Here is a 17,176-nt window from a genome sequence, read left to right on the forward strand (position 1 = left end):
TGTTCATTTTCTCAAAAGTTGCTGGTTGCCAAGCAGTTCCTAAATATTTTAATGAAGCTCTTCTTTAGGTAGCCTCAGACAAAGTGTTATTCCTGTCTATTTTAGTTTGCACAAAAGCATATGTAATGGAAGTGTTTTATTATTTCTTTAAATTATTGTGCTGAGGTTTATGTGTGTCTTTGAGACTCTTGTTTATGGCACAACAATCAAAGCATATTTTATACTGTAGGTACAAAAAAGACCTGATTTAGTTTCACAATGCCTCCTAAGCCCACCCCACTGTTAATAGTTTGGTCACACCCACTGTTCGTCTCTCTGTGACACACATGCTGCATTACTACTCTTCTTGGGGTGCCCAAAGTTGTCTAAATTTTTTTACAATCCAAGAAATCCCCCCCTGGAGGAAAATTGTCCCTTCCTGGCCACCATAATTTAACCACACCCGATTTTTGCAGTGTCATTCGTAATGCACTGAATATCACTGTCTCCATGATGTGTCCTTCGTTTCCAAATTCTAAAGTTGGGAGGTATGCTCAGTGTACTCCCTTAATGGCCATTGCACATGTCGCACTGACAGGTGCATACCTGAGGAGTTTTGTAGTGCTGTGCTTGATAGAACTTGATATGGAGCCGAGACACTAGTTTCCTTTCAAGTCCACCTTTTTGTTAATTGATAGTGCACAGCAGTGGGGGGGATCCACCCACTGACATCAGCTGTCAATCAAAAGTAAGATGGACCTGATGGGAAACTAGTCTCTCCGTTCCCCATTGGGCTGCACCCATCAAGTGGCTCAAGTCAATTCCCAAAAATGGGCATTGCCATATTTTTGGTAATGACATTACCAGTATCCCTGGCCCTTTTCTTTACATTCAGCTTTCGGCTGAGAAACCTCCCAGCCAACAGCTGAATGGGATCAAGGATAAAGGCCTGTGTGAGAAGCTGTCATATTCAGGAAAACCTCCCGGCACAGAAATGGTCAACTCTGTGCAATGGTGTACCTCCATGCATCAGCCCAGAGCTGGTCTTTATTACTGTCCATTTTGTATTGTAATCTACAATCTGTTGGTAATTCATCAGGGATCTGTCACTGCCAAAGCAACAGGTTCTTAAAAGCGGTGATAGTCATCACTTTCTGAATTTGTTGCATGCATTGGCAAACTGGCGCAAATGGCTGCCAAAATTAGGTGCCTGCAGTTCTAAAGGAAACTAACCACAAAATATTGGCTTTAATGCTTTATTGTATTCCCCAGGCTGTCATTTGGCCCATTCATGGCAAATAAATTCACCTTTCCTGTACTCCCAGGACATTATTTTCCTGTGTCAGAGCCAGAAGTCCAAACCCTGTGTAAGCTTTGTGTTAAATGATACAGACCACTGCTTTCTGGAAGGAGGTCATACTCAGAAGCAACAGATGTTTTCAAAGGGCTCTGACTAAGAGATGAGAGTGCAACAAAAGTGAGTATAAGTGGGTAGGGAAGTACGTTTTTAGAAATTTTGTCACTTTCCTTTGAACACAGACAACTTTTGGTAACTGGCCTTAGGAGGGTAAAAGAGTTTTATATATTTATGTCCATGAATGTTTAACTTTAGGTCTCTGGAACAAACACAGTGAGAAGCTGAAAATATGCTTGCATGAAATTCCAGGCATTTTCCAGTGCATGGGGAGCCACAGGTGGCACATACACCTGCCATAAAAGTGAATGGTTATATTCATGTTAACACCAATGGTTCTGTGCATCATTGGTTACCCTCGCATGTGCGTATGACATGTTTACTGCACACAGAAAGTTTGCATTCCATAAACACCTTGTAATGCTTGTGCAGGCAAATTCTCATCCACAGAAGCATTGGAATTTACAAGAGTACAGCCATGTTAAGCCATTCACTATATAGCAGGCTGTATGCACAGCCTGGGGGTGGGCTGTGCCCCTTGTTTTATAGCCCCCCCCCCCCCACCCCGGACTCCAAGAGTGCATCCACTGATTTATGAGGCACTTTGATGGGAACAATTGATGTAAGAGGGCACGATGATGGGAACAAATGATGTAAGAGGGGCTCTGATGGGGATATCTGATGTAAGAGGGCACTCTGATGGGGAAAATTCATGTAAGAGGGACTCGGACTGATGCAAGGGGGCACTCTGATAAGGACACCTAATGTAGAGGGCACTCTGATGGGAACACTTGATGTAAAGAGGGACTCTGATGAGGACCCCTGATGTAAGGATATAAAGAGGCACAGGTTCCACCTAGTTATCCTAATCTAATGACAGTCTAATACATTCTGGTGTTCCCTGTTCACTCCTGAACCTTCTCAGATGTTATTTCCAGGCTGTGACTCGTGGTACAGAAGTGCGCTAAGTTAAACAGTTATTCTGGTTCCCCACATCTCTGTTGCACTGTTGACATTACGCTCCCTGACTTGTTATACTGCTCCCCCCGATCAGATCCTGCCCTGTGTATGCACCACCTCCCAGCTGTAGGAAAATGGCAGAATTTTACACTTAGCTTCTCACCATCTGTGTGCAAGAGACCTAAAGTCAATCTGCCATAAACCTAAATATATAAAACTCTTTTAACCTCCTATGTAACCTCGCCATGTACCAAAGAGTGCCTGAACACACATTTATCTTTTAGAAAAACTTTTGCATGCCCCTGAAAAACCTAAACCCATTTGCATGCTGGGCGCAGGCTTTGATTTAGGGGTTCAAAGTCAGAGCTTTGGTAAATAAACAGGACCACTGCACAATGCAGTGCAGATACCTATGTATCATCTGATTTGAAGCCAGAGTTTAGACTCCTTTGGGTAGTAACCTTGTCTCACACAGACATCTCCCTCACAGGCAACAAAGAAAATTTCCTTCCATAGTTACTGTTTTTGGGAACCGTGTCCATACTTGTGCTTTATGTCTAAACAAACCATTGCCTCCCTTTTTTCTCCCTAGTAGACCAATAATTTCAGTAATTTTTCATATCTGTGATTGTATTAACTACCTTTTATTTTTAAACCTTGTTGTTGCTTTAATCATTAGTAGTTCTAATAATATCCTTGATCAAATCCTGATAAAGTAATACTTTTCACTATCATCCTCATCATAAATAAGAAGCTAAATGTATTGTAAATCATGTAACCTGCTGGAGAGTATATACTAAGACTGGAGAGCTTCTTGCGAGTAGGTCAGTGAAAAAAAAAAGAACACAGTAAACGGAGGTGAAATGGTATTTATAGAGCGGCGAGTGTTATCTATATCTAATAAACTCCAGCTTTATACAGTAAGGAGAAAATCAGAAAAACCAGCTGTAAAAAAGATAATTGGAGTAAGGCCTTGGTCATCACCTATGATCTCCCTTCATGCCATCCTTTTCCCAGTTCTTATCTATATGAAATGAGTTGTAATACTGTGTACACAATAACGGACCTGGGGGATAGTGGTAAAAATGTAGAAAAAACTGAGCTGAATTGTTATGGAAAATTATTTGAGAGTCATACAGTCATGAATTACCGTATATAATTTTCTACCTCCATTTTTTGTCACCTTCATAAATGTCCCCAATATGTCTTTTGCTGTAGATAAAATGGACATCCACTAAACAAATGAGAATAAAAAGAAAAATTGGACCTCTTTGCATGTAATAGGTATACAGAGAAAAGAAAGGTAATTTTTCATTTATTGAAATTTTGTTTTCAAGGGATTTATATCTCAGCTCAGTTTTATATATGGAATAATTACTAGGCTGAATAAAAGGTTTAAAGCCCTAGGCAAAAGTATTACCAATGTTTTAACACTGATCGGATGGACCTTAAGTAGATTTGCTCTTGCAACTTGGGAATAATAAACAGTGCACTTCAATTACATTTAAAAGCTGAACGTTAAGGATAGTAAAGATGTTTTATAATGCTGGTGAATGGCGAAGTATAAAAGTACAGTAATAATGGGGAACAAAATAACACATTCTTCAGGTATGTGCTTTCTAAGCGACACTATAGTTCCTGTTCTCTTCTGTGACTGCATTAAATCTAGGGCACTCAGCCAGCATAAATCCTGTTCTGGGAAAAAAAAAAAAAGCTAGAGCCATTTTTCCTTCTCCTGCAAGTGAGTTAAACTTTAGCTCACTTTTAGTAAGGTCAAAAGATTTCCATTCTCACAGCTCATATTACCTGAATAATGCATAACAAGTTCACCCAATCTAACGCAAAGGCATTGTAAGTACGTTTTCAGTGCTACTGTTAAGCTTTGAAAATTAAACATAATTATTGTCATACATTTTCAGTGCAGTTCTTGCAGTCTGGGTTAACTACAGTTACAGTTTGCTAATAGAGTTCGCTTAGGTGAAGAGCGAGAGGATGAAAGAGCACGTTGTTTTGGAACAAAGGGGAGGAAGAGTCATTGAGGCACTGCAAATGAAACAGATATTTTTTCATTTATGTGTGGCGGGATATAAATCAAGCAAGGGGGCAGGATAGGAAATTATTTCTACATTGCAGAGCTGAAAAAAAAAATGACACATATTAAACCAAAAGATTATCTGCACAGGGTCTGTATATTTTGCCTATTTTCAAATGGGATTCCACTGCATCTTTTAATTTTTATCCACTATACAAAATATGCTGCAAGTAAGCCACATACCTCCTAGAGTGAAATTAGCTTAAATAACAGTGTTATAGATTTATTCTAAGTCAAAATCGCAAGTATTTGACTACATCACTAGTATTTTGTCTCAGTATTGGGCTGTAGACATAGCCTTTCTTGAATTAAATTAAGCTTTTAATACAATTTCACATAATAAGGTCATTAAAAAGTTGTACAAGGTAACCCTTGGGAGGTTTACTGGCCACTCAGTTGGCTAAAGTTTAGATATCAGACTCCGTTTAGCAATGGGGTTCATTCGGAACAGAGACCGATCTCTAGCGGTGTACAACAAGGCTCTGCACTGGGTCCTATTCTATTTAATCTGTTTGAAGTGATCTAGCTAAACGTTTGGTGGGCAAAATATATCTTTTTGCTGATGATACAAAGGTGTGCAATAGTTGATGCAATTTGTTTTTAACATGGAACATGGTTTGGTATTGTTGGGATTGTTCAATGCAGTGGAAACTGCAGTTCAACGTTTATAGATGCAAAAACATGCATTCAGGGAAAAAAAAACCTCTGACAGAGTAGTTGAGCACACTCACGCATATCTTCTGCACTTTGAGAAGCGTAAAAAATACAAGAAAAAGGATGGTGGTTCTGTTTGTAATAAAAAAGAATGTGAAGCCTTTTCAATACCTATTAGATATACTGTATACACTACAGTATGTGTATAAAATCCAGAGTGATATCATTAATTGTATCATTGTGTCTTTACCTTTCAAAATGTGTCAGTGTACCCTGTATAAAATAAAATTAGAAGAGCACATACTTTTTTCCTGTCAGCAGCGAATTTGTGAACCCATCCACTTTTACACCCCCAGTGAGTATGTTCTACCTTTCCTTTACAGGACATCCTCTCTTTCATGATGGGCTCCATATCAATATTACCTGTGACATACCCAACCGGGACAGGGGCTTTTGGAGGGGACTTCAGGGTAGCCTCTTGTCTACTGACTATGGGCCCTGGTTTTTGAAGGGGCTCTATTCTTTGGGAGGTGTATGCTGGGGGACCTTATGGAGTTGTTTTGCTTCAGATTCCAGTCCATGTCTCCCCAAAAACACAGAATCTGGGAACCTAGAACCTAGGACCTGGATACAGATTGGGGCTCCTGTGGCCAAACCAGCAATCACTACTTCAAAGCCCCCTCCCCCCCCCCCCCAGACTCAGACTCTAAGCAGAAGATTATAATCAGTTCCAACAACCGGATGCTGGTGTCTCCTGCTGCTTTGTGTAAATCTGTTTATTAAAGTCATCTAGTTCTTAGGTGCAATATTCAGCTAATACCTGGTTCCAGAGCAGAGGAAGCTGTATCTTGGCGGAGGCACCCAGATAGGGTGCCAGGCAGACCATCACAATACCTAAATCCCAAAGTTAATGCAAAAAAATATACACTGCTCAAAAAAGAAACACTTTTTAATCAGAGTATAGTATGAAGTTAATTAAACTCCTGGGATATTGATCTGGTCAGTTAAATACCAGAGGGGTTTGTTAATCAGTTTCAGTTGCTATGGTATTTATCAAATTATTAACAAGCTCACTAGATGGGCAAGAATGGGACAACCTCCAAAACTGGAATGGTTTTACAGGTGAAGGCCACTAACATTTTTTTCCCTACTCATCTTTTCCCACAGTTTTTTACTAGTTTTGCATTTGGCTAGGGTCAGTGTCACTACTGGTCGCATGAGGCAATACCTGGACCCTATAGAGGTGGCACAGGCAGTCCAACTCCTCCAGAATGGCACATCAATACCTGCCATTGCCAGAAGGTTTGCTGTGTCTCTCGGCACAGTCTCAAGAGCATGGAGGAGATTCCAGGAGACAGGCAGTTACTCTAGGAGAGCTTGATAGGGCTATAGAAGGTCCTTAACCCATCAGCAGGACCGGTATCTGCTCCTTCGTGCAAGGGGGAACAGAATGGGCACTGCCAGAGACCTACAAAATGACCTCCAGCAGGCCACTGGTGTGAAGTGTCTGACCAAACAATCAGAAACAGAATTTTTGAGGGTGGCCTGAGGGCCTGACGTCCTCTAGTGGGCCCTGTGCTCAATGCCCAGCACCATGGAGCTTGAGTTAATATATCGTACTCAGTGCAGTAGCGCTCCTCAATTGCTCATAATTTCAAAGAGTCTACAGTTCTCCACCCTAGCGCAGCAGAGAGTCAGTGAAGAAATTTCCTTGAAAAGGGACACCTGTAAGCTTCAATCTTCCACCATTTACCACTTTGCAACTGACCTATACTTTACTGCTACAGGGCGGCCGCTGTGTGCAGGATCACGTATATATATAAGTGATCCCGCACTCTTGGGTTGTGGGCACGAATGCGCACCGCCGCTGGCTCACTTCCGTTCTGACACTGTGTTATGTAAAGCGGGAGCCGATCAGTGGGTACTGCGGACTTGATGTCATTCATTACACAGGCAGAATGGCATCTGTCTATGTAAAAAAGGCAGATTTCTGTTCTATCAGTACAGAAGGCATGGATCCTGTGTTCCTTCAAAGCAGGGATATGGATTCATGCTTTCCCCTAGTAAAAGCACCTCCCACACAGTGCACAAACACTGGCTAAACACACAGTTAACCTTTTGATTGCCCCCTGATGTTAACCACCCCCAGCCAGTGTCATTAGTACATGCATATTTTTAGCACTGATCACTGTATTCGTGTCGCTGGTTCCCAAAAAAAGTGTCAGTTAGTGTCTGACTTGTCCACCGCAATAATGCAGTCCCACAATATATTTTAATTATAAAAGTCCTGCGAAAGTTTTATTTATGAATAGATAAAAATCCCATAAATATATCCCATAGTTTGTAGACGCTATAATGTTAGCACAAGCCAATACGCTTATTGGCATTTTTTTACCAAAAATATGTAGTCGAATATATATTGGCCTAAATTGATAAAGTAATTCCATTTTTTAGATTTTTTAATTGAATATGTTTTAAAGCAAAATGTAAAAAATATTGTTTTTTTTTTTTTCAAAATTGTCGGTCTTTTCTTGTTCATAGCGCACAAAATAAAAAACGCAGATGTGATCAAACCACCAAAAGAAAACTCTATTTGTGGGAAAAAAGGGCATACATTTTTATTTGGGTACAGGGTCATATGACAGCGCAATTGTCAGTTAAAATAACGTCCTGCCGTGTCGCAAAAAATGGCCTGTTCATGAAATCCTCCGGAGCTGAAATGGTTAAGGATAACACACTCTTTGTGTTTCAGTGGGTTAAAACTCCTCAGGATAAAAAACTCATAGCAAATAATAGCCTTTTACGTTAATGACAGGCAAACTGCACTATATATAAACATTATTTCAGGCAGATTCCTCGTCTCCATAATGATCATGCTCCAAAGTTCAACATGAAAAAACAAGGCAGCACACACAGCGGGATCTAGTTTCACACGTTTTATTACTAAAAACTCCCCATTAAAATTCCCTCACAAACAAACAGTGCTTAATTGCTTTTGCCACATGTAAATGCCAGATAATCAGTGTCAGACCGAGATGCTAGCGGTATCTCATCACTTTGTGGGTCTCCACACTCCTTCCCGATCATATAGTCTGACATCACATTATTCACGCCGTTCAGCCAAGCCCCTAACGTTTCATCCTTATGACTTCATCTGGGGGAATGGCTAAACAGCACGGCATGACTATATGTATCATTACCTCTAAGTAAAACCTAACTCTTATATCTTCATTTCATCGGATGGAAGTGAATTTTTCCCTCCGCTATATAAACTACAACATCTAGTGGTGACATACCACATTGTACTTCATTGTACATAATCACAAATAGCTATTGATAGTGATAAATGAAATGAATAGGTTTTATGATTAGCCTAGAAAGATTTTTTAATTTAAATGTTTAAAGTTATTTGTGATTATGTACAATGAAGTAGTTCCAAATAGTGCACCTTTTGTCTTCAGAGTTTGTAGGTCACCTGTATGGCCTCTGTGGACATCCTCTGTAAAGAGATGTGCTGCTCTATATCCATGATGCAGTGCGGGAAGGTGTCCAGATATGCCCAATAGTGACTGAAGGTGGTCAATCTTTATTGTGAGGGCATTTTGGCAGCTCGATATAGCCTACCGGTATATGACTGCCAAGAATTCCAACTGTGCAAAGTCCGGGGTTTCCGTCTTAGAGGCCAGCATAGTTTTCCGCCAAGTCCGGGGAGCGGCAGCTTCTTACTCTAGTCATAGCCCAATAGGATGCAGGGAGGAAGGAGTGAGGTAGAAGCAGGTGTCAGGGGTTTCCACACTGACAATCACGCAGATAAATGGAATTGAATAGCGGAGCTTTACAGTCAAACGTCCTCACTCCATCTTGGGCACACTCCCCCCCAGATCTTTGGTTTATTATGGTCTTTCATTTGTCTGGAGGAAAGCTGAATCAAGAGTCATCGAATTGTGACTTTTTGGGCTGACTGATTCGTTGCAGAGGAAATCTCAATAGCCTTGCAAAGTTCAAAGAAGATTTAGATTTTTATGGCAATATCTGTACAATAAGTTTCATTTCGCAAAAGGATTTTTTTTTAAATGCTAATTCAATTCTGATTTCAATTTCATATTTCTTATGGAGATCAGATAGAGTGATTAGCATGGCATCATGAGTCAATCAGGTAATCAAAATAATTTGTGCCCCTTCTAGATTAGGCATTAGGGCAGTACACAGGAATACATGATCAGTTCTGGCATATTGGCCATTACCCTTTCAATAGTCTGTAAAGTCTCTAGCTGAGACATTGGTTTCCCTCGAGGCATCAATCAAGTCATTTTGATATAAAAGTTCTGCTATTCTGTTTAACTGTGACTCCGTTTGGGAGGGTGTTTGTAAGTTGGAGTAGTGATTCTGTCAAAAATAAGATCTAGGGTTAAATTTGAGAGCCCACTAATATAGCATTTTAGTTTCAAGGAGGCGATTATGAAGTAATTTCTGAAAAAAAAATGTATTGGCCCACAGTTGGGTGCCTAATATATAATAAATTTGATGGAGTTGTTAACTAAAACTTCCTTTACTAACAAGTAACATCATTCAGGTCCAGTATTACATTTGTTAGAGTTAGGTGTCGGGACAGACAGAAAGCTACCCAGCTCCTTTATTTTGTAGAATGTGTTTTCTGGATGGCTACTATATATGCTTCCAGTGTGTAGTAATAATTAATCTTGCTGCCAAGATAAAAAGGTCCTGAAGCATGTAGATGTGAAACGCGTCGACCTCTTGAATGTTATAACAAAGTGCTAACCATATTAGCATACATCGCATAGTAGGGATTGTTTTCAGATGTTTTTTAATGATTTGAAATAAAATGTAACTTTTTATAATTTGGTGTGGTTGTACCTCTTTGGTACCAGTAAAGTCCAAACAAGGTGTTTTGTTTTTTTTTTGGTATATAGTAGTTAGCATAGATGTGATACCTCCCTAATATCCCAGTATTTCTATTTTGCTATTAGTAATAATTAAATGCAGTATACGGGGGATTCAGTCCAAAAACATATGGGATATGAGCCACAATGAGAAGGAGATTGTAAGCTTGTTGTTAGCATATTAGGAATCATGAGATTATCTTACCTAACCTCTGCGAGGGTAGGCTTTGGACTTCCGAGGCCAAAGTATGTGAGACCTGGGAAGAACCCCTGTGAGAGTAGGCAAACAAATGCTAGCAGAAATGTAACAGGATTAGAAGGGTGATGTGTAAAACAAAAGAATTGCCATAACTTAAAATCAATTCTGTCCCAAATGGTCCTCATGGTGGGTATGAACACCACCATATTGCCAGCCCCTCTAAATATCCCTGCCCTGTACCACCACCATCAATTCACGTATTAGTCTTTGCTCTGCTCTTGACGTTATGTCATGATCCAAGAAGCACAGAGCATGCACGCAGTAATGCAAAGACGTCAGCTGGAGTACCCCTGGTGGATGGCCACCACTCAGGGCTGCCCAAACAAGGACATACAGGGGAATCAGAGTTGCCACCCCACTACTGGCGGGATTGGTACCAGGGCCTGCATCTCACTGTGAACTCCACAGACTGTGGAACAAATGGAATGCAGCATCCCAAAGACCTAGTATTTGCAGAGAGTGACAAAAATATACACTGTATCAGTAATAATGCTTTATATACAACTGAAGTGCCAGGTACATTCCCAAGAATGGTTTGTAACTAACAAAGTCATTCAAGCGTGACACGCAGTTAATAAATCCATCTCACTTCAAATTTCAGCAATCAAAAATCATCGCCCCTGGGATCAGTATGCACCCTACCTAGGACACAGAAGCTGATTATCTTTGGGTTGTAGTGATGGTGAAAGGCCAAATTTTGTCCCCAAGAAGCACTTAGATCACCACTTACAATTGAGTAAACATGGTCATATATTTATATATTCTCAGTAAGACTGTGTGGTCTTTCCAACGTACTGTAGAATGTTCCACATATACAAGTCATTATAGTGTATATACTACTCCCCCTGGCTGGCAATTTGATACATTTTCAGTTGCTTGCACTTTGCCATGGGAAGAATGAGAGGTCTTGTATGGTTGATGTATTTGCAATATTTGCAATAGGCACATTTTTCACTCCAAAATGTGTCCCTATTTACATAGGAGTCTGTTCTCAAATTCCCTTATAATGGCTGTGCAGCAATTTATCTTTAATTGACACTGCCTTCCTATCGACAATTTTAGGAGTTGTACGACTAAAGGGAGCTATTTTTTTAATCTTCTGTTGGAAGATACCAAAATGTATTCATAATCATTTTCATTTGTCAGTACTGGCAGGTGTATCTGGTGAGAAATGTAACAGTTTCTTTTTTTTTCTTTTCTAGTGTTGTTGAATAGTAATTTTTCTTGAGATTTCTGTTTGGCTCTGTTAAATACTGTCTTCAAACCTCTTAGCAGGGCGGCCACACATCTTAGAATGTCTGACGTGTCCTGCTAGGGCTCTGCACTTTCTGAGAAAATTATAAAGCAGATCATCATCATCTTTCTACAGCTGCCCCTGTGCCCTTCACACAACCCCTGTCTAGTGGTGCACACCACAATGGTACTTACAGGCACCTGGACTAAATCTAGATCAAAAACTATCCGAAAGACTATTTTGCGTGCTTTAACTAAGATGGTGTCCAAAACCCCTTCTGCTATGTCTTCATCTCAGCTACAGCAGACTGGGCCCCATAAGAGCACAGATGAAAAAGAAGCAACCTTTAATTTGAGTGGCACATCTGTGATCCCGCAATCCGGCTAATCACAGCAGGACTTTCTTTAAAAAAAAATGGAATCCATGCTACAGAAAGCACTCCGCACTGCCTCAGTTCAAATCACAAATCGCCTCCCCCAGGATCCGGGAGCTAGGGCAGCGCACTGTTGACCTAGAAACATGAGTGGATGACATTGAACTGACTACCTTGGAGCACGAGCAAGACCTGGAGACTCTCCCAGAGGAAAAAAAGATAGTCATCTCTCATCTGGAATGAGCCATGAATTGGTCTCTCCTGTCTAATTTTTGCATTAGAGGGTAACCTGAGACTGTCTTGAACCTGGTGCCCACCATTAAAGCATTTTACCAGGAACTTTTTCACATCTATCCCTATTGAGCACCTGTAGCTGGATAAAGTACATTGCGCTCTGACCCGACATTAACCAGATTGGCCCCCCAGAGACATCATATCAAAGTTGCATTTCTAGTGCAATAAAGAACAGTTGCTGGCTGCGGCTAGATCCAAGGACTCCTTGACATTACAAGGCAATACCTGTAATCAGCCATTTTCTGATTTGGGCACTCTTACCATCTCTAAACCCAGGGTTTTGAAGCCACTTATTGTAATGTTCCGGTACCTTTGGTACCCTAAATTACACTTTCCACAAGTGTATGCGCCCCACCATTTACTTTTGAAAAGGTGCGCATACACCTTTAAGACTGGAGCTGTCATCACCCAGCGCCGGACTAGATGGCTATTTAAAGCGCCGGTTCTCACTCACATGTGTTCGTTCAAACACCCTTACCTGGATGCTAACCTTGCTTGAAGCTTCCATGCTTGCAAGCTTACCTCGCTGACGGAACCTCGCCGCGCTGATCCCTGTATCCCGCTACTGGATCATCCGCCTCTCCTGAACCACCCTTCGGCTGTATCGCTAATAGTGCTAAGTACCCCGCAGGGGAATTCTCTATAAACTTATACTAAGCTTACACTATCTAGCTCTGCATAGTAAAGACTGTTTATCACATCTGCATAACTAGATTGCTAGCTCTTGAGACTACTGCTACTTTTCTGCACTGGGTTGATCTCTTTTGTATGTCCACCTGCTATTCTGTCATCTGCTACCATACAACATTGCTAAACCTTCCTGCATCCATCTGCTACTGTCTCACCTTCAAGTGTCTATCACCTACCACCTCCACTCAACCTATCCCTCAACCTTCATCATTGTGTTACCACATACATAAAGTCATTCTAGGAACCAGCTTGCTAATTGTGTGTATTTACTGGCTGAAATAAGACCTTCCACACATGATGAGTCATTGAGGTTGGGAATGGTATCTCAGCATATCTCTTACATGACTACTGACGTGGAACTATTTCTGCAGCTGAAAATCCACACCATATAAGAAACGCAGGAGCGTTACAGATTGAACGAACCTAAAAAATGGATTCAGCAGAAATAACCACTCAGGTGACACAATTAAAACAGCAAGTATCTGCGTTAATACACGCACTTGCTGAATTAAAAGAAGACAATCATGCTCTGTCGCAGCAGGTAATTAGACTGACACAACTTACCTCTGCTTAGTCCCCTGAACCCAAGATAAATCCCCCTTTGGTATTTACAGGCGATCGCAAAAAATTTCGCGAATTTAAAAACGCATGTGAGTTACTTTTTTTGCTAAAACCTCGTACCTACCTTACTGATCACATTAAGGTTTGTACTATTATTTCTTACCTATCAAGCGATCCTCGAGCCTGGGCAGATTCTCTTTTTGAGAGAAACGACCAGCTTCTCAACTCCTATGCCTTGTTCCTGGCAGAGCTCACTAGCCTATATGATGACCCCAATAGGCAGAGTACTGCTGATCTTCAGTTAAGATCCTTGAAACAAGGAAGCAGGCCTGTAGAAGACTTTGTCGCAGAGTTCAAGAGATGGACCCTTGATTCAGAATGGAATGATGCATCTCTGAAAACCCAATTTAGGCTTGGCCTATCAAAAGCCGTTAAGGACGAGCTCGCCCGAGCGGATCTGACAAAAACCCTGGATGCATTAATACAACTCAGTATTACCATAGATAGAAGACTACGAGAAAGAAAGGCTGAAAAGATGGGAATGCCATTATCCGTTTCCTCTCGGAGTCTGGCCGTTCCTATGGAGGTAGGAACCATACGCCCACCGCTATCAACTATGGAAAAAGCCAAAAGACGAAATGAAAATCTCTGCTTGTACTGTGCATCCCCGGATCACAAGATAAACGTCTGTCCCCTAGTCAACAAAAAGAAGGGTGAGTGTTCACATGTCTCTCTAGGAGGATTGACAACTTCATTCACTAACCCCTACATTTCTGTTTCTTTGACATTACAGTGGGACCAGAACAGGATTACTACTAAGGCCATGATTGACACAGGATCTTGTGGAAATTATATGGATATATGTTTTGCTGCTTTAAATAAAATTCCTATTATTTCTAAACTCAAACCTGTCTCAGTAAGTCTTATTACCGGTGTTCCATTATCCTCTGGTCCGATCACCGATCAGACACAAGCACTTCTAGTCACTATTAACGAGTCTCATAGGGAGACTTCTACCTTCGATTTAATACCATCACCCCACTTTCCCATTGTGTTGGGACTTCCCTGGTTGCACACACACCAACCAACCTTAGATTGGAAGAAACGGTCCTTGACCTTCCCTTCTTGTTATTGCGAGGAAACGTGTAACCTCCCGTTTTCCGGGAAGATTCTGTCTGTGGTGACAGATGAGATTGCACCACTATGTTATCAGGATCTTTCTGAGGTTTTTCTTGAGAAAAATGCTCAAGCATTACCTCCTCATCGAGACTATGATTGTAGCATTGATCTACTCCCAAATAGCAAATTGCCGTTCGGTCATGTTTATCCTCTTTCACAGGATGAACTTGCCCATCTCAAAACCTATTTGGATGAGAACTTGGAAAAAGGTTTTATTAGACCTTCCACTTCTTCCACAGCAGCAGGACTCTTTTTTGTTTGCAATAAAGATTCAAGTCTCAGACCTATCATCGACTACAGGAAATTGAATGCTATCACAATAAAAGATCGCTATCCTCTACCGCTTATCCCTGAGCTCATCGAGCAGGTGCGTGGAGCTACATATTTTTCAAAATTAGACCTGAAAGGAGCATACAATCTCATTCGAATCCGTGATGGACACGAATGGAAGACTGCATTCAGAACTAGATACGGATTGTTCGAATATCTTGTGATGCCATTCGGCCTATGCAATGCCCCTGCAGTTTTCCAACGATTTATAAACGATATTTTTAAAGACTTACTAGATGTCTGTGTTGTGGTATATCTGGACGATATACTTATATATTCACGGACCCTGTCTGAACACATAAGACATGTAAGACTTGTATTATCGAGATTGCTTGCACATAATCTTTATGTGAAGCTGAAGAAATGCTTGTTCCATAAAGATGAGGTACTCTTTCTAGGCTATATCATATCCAAAACAGGAATCGAGATGGACATGAGTAAAATATCCTGCATTCAGGATTGGCCTACACCAACTACACGCAAGGCGCTACAGCGATTCCTGGGATTTTCAAATTTCTACAGGAAGTTCATAAAAAACTTTTCTGCTATTGTGAGACCCCTCACACAGCTCACTAGCATAAAAATACCATTTAAATGGTCAGAAGAAGCAAATAAGGCTTTCCACTTGTTAAAGACAAGGTTTACTTCCGCTCCCATATTACGCCATCCAGACCCATCCCTCCAATACATTCTGGAGGTAGATGCGTCAAACATGGCAATAGGAGCAATACTCTCCCAACGACCTACCCACACTTCACCACTTCATCCAGTCGCTTTTTTTTCTAAATCCCTGAGCAGTCCCGAGATAAATTACCCCGTGGGTGAAAAGGAACTGCTTGCTATAAAATTGGCTCTGGAGAATTGGCGACATTTACTCGAAGGCACCCAATTACCAATAATTATATACACGGACCATAAAAACCTCCAATATCTTCAGACTAGCAAAACTCTCTCGCATCGACAGGTACGATGGTCACTATTCTTTCTAAGGTTTAACTTCCTAGTGACCTACACACCTGCAGATAAGAACAAAAAGGCGGATGCACTATCACGACTAACTGAAGAAAACTACTTGGAAATCCCTTCCGTTCCTATAATACCTCACAAACGCATTATTGGAGTTGTCCGTTCCTTAAAGGAAGAGGTTCTGCATGGTATAAGTTTGGATTCACCCCCACCACAACTAAATACTGATGCAGAAGGCTTCCTCTACTACAACGACAAACTTTACATACCACCTACCCTACGCACCAAGATCTTGGAATTATCGCATGATGTGCCTATGGCAGGACATATGGGTATGACAAAGACTTTCAATTTGATTTCTCGACAATTCTGGTGGCCTGACATGAAAACATCTATACAAAAATTCGTCTCTTCATGCAATGTCTGTGCCAGGTCCAAAATTGACACTACGAGACCATCCGGTCTACTATGCAGTCTACCAATACCCCAAACTCCATGGGAGGTTTTGTCATTGGACTTCATCGTAGAATTGCCTCCTTCCAAAGGATTTAATACCATCTTGGTGTCAGTGGACCATCTGACAAAGATGGCACATTTCATTGCTATTCACAGACTACCTTCGTCCAAACAAACGGCAGAACTCCTGATGAAACATGTCTTCAGATTACATGGTATCCCAAAAACTCTTCTGTCTGACCGTGGATCCCAATTTATTTCTAAATTCTGGCAAGAACTATGTCACATACTACGGATTGAGCGGAAGCTCACTTCTCCTTACCATCCGCAGACCAACGGACAGACTGAAAGAGTCAACCAATGCATCGAGCAGTATTTACGTTGTTACACTTCTTACCAACAGGATGATTGGTTGGATCTTCTCCCCCTGGCAGAATTTGCCTACAACAACGCAACTCACAGTACAACCAAGCAGAGTCCGTTCTACTTGAACTATGGGTTCCATCCCTCTATTCTCCCTCCACGCATCCTTCCTTCAAATAACCCAGTAGCCTCAGACTATCTTACCCAAATAAAGGATTCTCTGGGTTTACTAAATACTACCATTGCACACGCTCACAGTCAACAAAAGACTTTACTTTAAAGACTTTACTTTTGGAAAAGGTGCGCATACACCTTTAAGACTGGAGCTGTCATCACCCAGCGCCGGACTAGATGGCTATTTAAAGCGCCGGTTCTCACTCACATGTGTTCGTTCAAACACCCTTACCTGGATGCTAACCTTGCTTGAAGCTTCCATGCTTGCAAGCTTACCTCGCTGACGGAACCTCGCCG

This window comes from Pelophylax lessonae (genome assembly GCF_965119305.1).
Source record: "Pelophylax lessonae genome assembly, chromosome: 2".
Classification (NCBI taxonomy): domain Eukaryota; kingdom Metazoa; phylum Chordata; class Amphibia; order Anura; family Ranidae; genus Pelophylax; species Pelophylax lessonae.